Genomic DNA, 4,226 nt, shown 5'->3' on the forward strand with positions numbered 1-4,226 from the left:
AGGGTGTTCTGCCTTTTTATATGTCCTAGGCTTTCTTTGTTCTCCAGATCTCTTCTCCCTTATCTCTCTCCTTCCTGTATAAGTGACAAGGCTCAGGAGATGGATGGCCAAAAGGTGAGATGCAGATGGGCTGGAGGAGCCAGGAAGAGGGCTTATTAAATCTCCCTATATATCCCTGGGACGGGTTACCTTAGAAACAGGTTGGAACAGGGCGGGTTATGTTGATAAGGGTGGAGGAAGTGTTCTGAAGGAATTAACATTTCAATCCTTCCATTCTCTGGATTGACCCTTGCCTATCTGAGTGTCTAATTCTGGCTTCAATATTATACCTGACCACAAACTCTCAGAAACAGCCATTAAATCATTAAATTCACTATCCTGAATTGCTGGAGATGTGCATTTCTAAATGAATGTCCTGGAGACACTTTGATTTATTTTGTGGTGCTCAGGTGGAACTCAGAGCTTCATTCATGCCAGCATTCCCCAGCCCAACTTCCTGTTTTTACTGAAGCAAACATATGCTAGAGTATTAGTACAGCACTGAAAATCGCTTTCAGAATTGTGAAAACCCAAATACACATTAAGTACCCATTATTGGAAACAGGTATCTGAATTTTCATGGGTGCTGCCATACAGTGGTTAATGCCAGTGATCTGCAGGATGTTTACACAGGCACAGAAAACCTCAGAGAAGCTTAGGAATGTGATTACCTGGGAGCCAAGGGGGAACTTGACCAGAAAGGGCAGCCTGTGTTGCCACAGCTGGATTTATATGTTCTGTTGCTTTAAAATATGATCTAACCATGGGTGGAAGGACACACCTACAGTCCCAGCTCCTCAAGAGACTGAGGCAGGAAGATGGCTTGAGTCCAGGAGTGTGAGAGCAGCTTAGACAACACAGCAGTAAATAAGTAAATAAATAAAATAAGACCTAAAGCCAATATTTAAAAAAATGCAGAGGTCTCTCAGAGCTTAATGGTATATAAGTTTCTTTGTTTCCTTTTCTCCTTTTTGGTACTGGGGTCCAAAGTCAGGACCTGGCATATTGCCAGGCAAGTACTCTACTACTAAGCCACATCTGCAGCCCACCTTTCATAGAATTTCATTAACAGGTGAGAAGTGTTTGAAAGGGGAAAAATGAAAAGATAAAAAATTAATGGAATTCTGTGACTTTTAATTACCAACTCATGGTCTTTACCTCCACATATGGTTGTCAGCTTTGGGTGCTCACCTCAGTGACAGGCAGCACACACTCAGACCTGCCCAAGCTGCAAATCTCAGTCCCTTCTTGGATTCCTCCCTTCCTCTCACATCTTGTCTGATGTCATCTTCATATTTTCAGCTTTTTAAATCTTGCTGGAATCTGCCCTCTTATCTGCCTCCCCTTACCCCCTTCCCTGTCTGTTCTGCCATCTCTGCTTCTGTAGGTTACTAAGGCAAATCGCCATGGGCTCCCCACCCCAAATATTACTCCTTGATACCCAAGGCTAGGAGTGATTTCCTTAAAAAAAAAGTGGAATCATGTCACCATAAGTCCTCTTAACTGGACTTCAGTGTCCTTCCTGTAACCTCAAGGTAAATCAAGTAAACACTTATTGACAGTGTCTTGAAGCCCTTTGTGATCTGTCCCCTGTTTGATACGACCCTGTAGGCTGGGCTCCCACCACTACTATCTTTCCCACACCCTATTCCCTACACCCACAGTCCTCTCAGGTTGGCTTTGCCTGCCTCACACACAGTGCTGTGCCTGGCCACCTGGCCTTTCCAGGCATATTTCCTCTCTTGGACTAGTCTCTCCACCTGGCTAGCTCCCAATTCTCTCTTAAGACCTAGTGTAGACTTGCTTCTTTTAGTGATCCCCCTCACCCCACAAGTCCAGGAGTGGCCCCCTGCACCCTTGTCTTGGTCCATTTGAGCTGCTATAGCAGAAATTCTCAGACCAAGTGCCTTATAAACAACAAAAAATTATTTTACTCAGTTCTGGAGGCTGGAAGTCCAGGATTCCTGCTACATGCACATTCTCTAGAACCATCCACCTCCCACACCCCCATTTTTATTATTGAATACTCCAGATCTCTTGGTGATAGCTCCTAAATCACAATTTCTACTACTCTTTGGAGGCTGGATTGTCAACTGAACACACCTAGGAGAACTGATTCCTCTGTTAGCCTGGAAGGCTTACTTGTCTCTTGGCCTTTTCATCAGTAAATTGGTAAGAAACATGGCTGTAAATGATCCAAAGTGGGGAGGGTCCACTCTAATGGTAGACAAGAGAAACTGATTCTTATTGAAGCCAAGCAGGCTGGACTGCTGAAGCATACAGATGACTTTCCACAGGGACCCAAGGGGCATCCTATGTCCCTGTAGAATTATAATTGCTGCTTAATTAGAATTTCTCCACACAAGCTTCAAAAACCAGAGAGCAAGAAAGGAAAGCCTCCTCTCATTTCCCAGGCCCATGACATAAGATGAGCCTATTACAGATGTCACTGTGCCCCTGGGGGAAATGAACAGACCAAGCTGCAAAGTAGCTCAGGCCAGGGAGACAAATGAAAAGAGAGTGAAGAGCCCCACACTCATGTGCTGTAGGCAGAGGTTTACCTATCTGCTCTAGAGCAGAGGTTGACCTACATGCTCTACCAGGTTATAACCAGCCACCCTCTTCCACTGTGGGGTAGGGTCTTTTGGGTTTGAAACAGTCTGTTTGCCAGAGAAGCCTAAAAAAAGAAGCTGAACTTTAAAAGCTTTCTGGGTTGTTCCCAGTCATTCCAAAATGCCCCGTCCATCTGAGCCCTCTGTCCTCCACACCCACACCTCCTAACATCATGGGAAAAGTCTTCAGAGTCAGTTCATCTTCTGTCCTTCCAGTTGCACACCAGGGTGCACTCCCCTCCTCCCTGTGTCTCTACACTATCCTGTCCCTGCAAACCCCTATTCTCTCAGATTTCCTAGCTCTGAGGGCATGCCCAACTTATTAGATGATTAGAGGTCTTTTCATAAAGTCAGTGTGGTAACCTCATTGTCACAGCCTCCAGGAGAGCCAGCTTTTCTCATCTCTCCCAGTGTCCACATGATGCTGCCTTTATGCTAGTGCCTTCCAGTGCTTTGTCTTTGAGCCTCCAGCAGCCAATGCAAGTGGTGAAGTCAGCATTGACTTACAAGAAGGCCAGGAGGGAAGGGGCAAGCAGGGGTGAGGCTAACCACCACCCTTAGAACAGCTCCTGGAAAATGGAGTTGGGGATCCTCACACATACCAGTTCCCAGGTGGGCACGTTTGAACTGAGAACTCATCTTTGAACTCAATCCCCACCACCATTTGGGGGGAAGGTTATTTTGTCACTTCTTTCAAATCTTTTACCTTGCATATCCTACCCATGGGTGAGGCAGAGAAGGAGGCCATGGGTGGAGTAGAGATGGGAGGTTTGTTTTTGGTAGTGAGAAACAGGGCAGAGAAAATGGAGGAAGGAAGCAGGTGGCCTCAGGTGCCTGCTAGCCTGCATGCCTGATGGCAGTTGGTGTATGAAGAGAGATGAATCGTTAGCCTCATGGCCTTCCAAGAGTTGTCCTTCCTGGTGGATTTGGTGCAGTGGCTATAGAAGCCAGGCCTCATGCCCAAGGCAGATGCCTCATTTCAGGGCAGTAAAGTGGCCCCTCTGCTTCAGCCTGGTCACAGGGGGAGGCTCATGTGAGCCACCAATACCCAGAGCCAGAAAAGAAGAGAATTTTCTAAAAACCTGGACCCCTGTGGCAGTTCCTCTTTGTGCTGCCTCAAGGACAGCCCATACAGAGGAGTGAGAATCAGCTTAGCTGACTGTGACTCCCCTGTAGCTCTGTAGGTCCTCCTTGTGTGTGGAAATTTGATGCTCTACCATCAAGGTACTCTTGCTCCCAAAAGAGGTCAGGGTGGGTGCTTGGAAGGACGAAAGGGCACTTCCAACCCCATGGCAAGAGCATCTGCTGCCAGCAGGACTTTGATGTCTCCATTCTGGACTCATTTTCACCATCAGGCCATGAGACACAGGACAGATCCCCCACCCAGAGAAGAGCCCCCTTTTTACCCCACCTTCACTGCCTACCCTCCTCTTCTCCACAGCACCCTACACTGGCCCATCTCCAGGACCATGATCCAGTGCCAACCTGGCCACTGAGAAAAGTCACAGGGTCTGAACTCAGAAAGCCCTACCCTCACTACCATCCATGAAGTGGACAGAATGGCCTCTTTCCATA

This window comes from Ictidomys tridecemlineatus, unplaced genomic scaffold (assembly GCF_052094955.1).
Source record: "Ictidomys tridecemlineatus isolate mIctTri1 unplaced genomic scaffold, mIctTri1.hap1 Scaffold_75, whole genome shotgun sequence".
NCBI lineage: Eukaryota > Metazoa > Chordata > Mammalia > Rodentia > Sciuridae > Ictidomys > Ictidomys tridecemlineatus.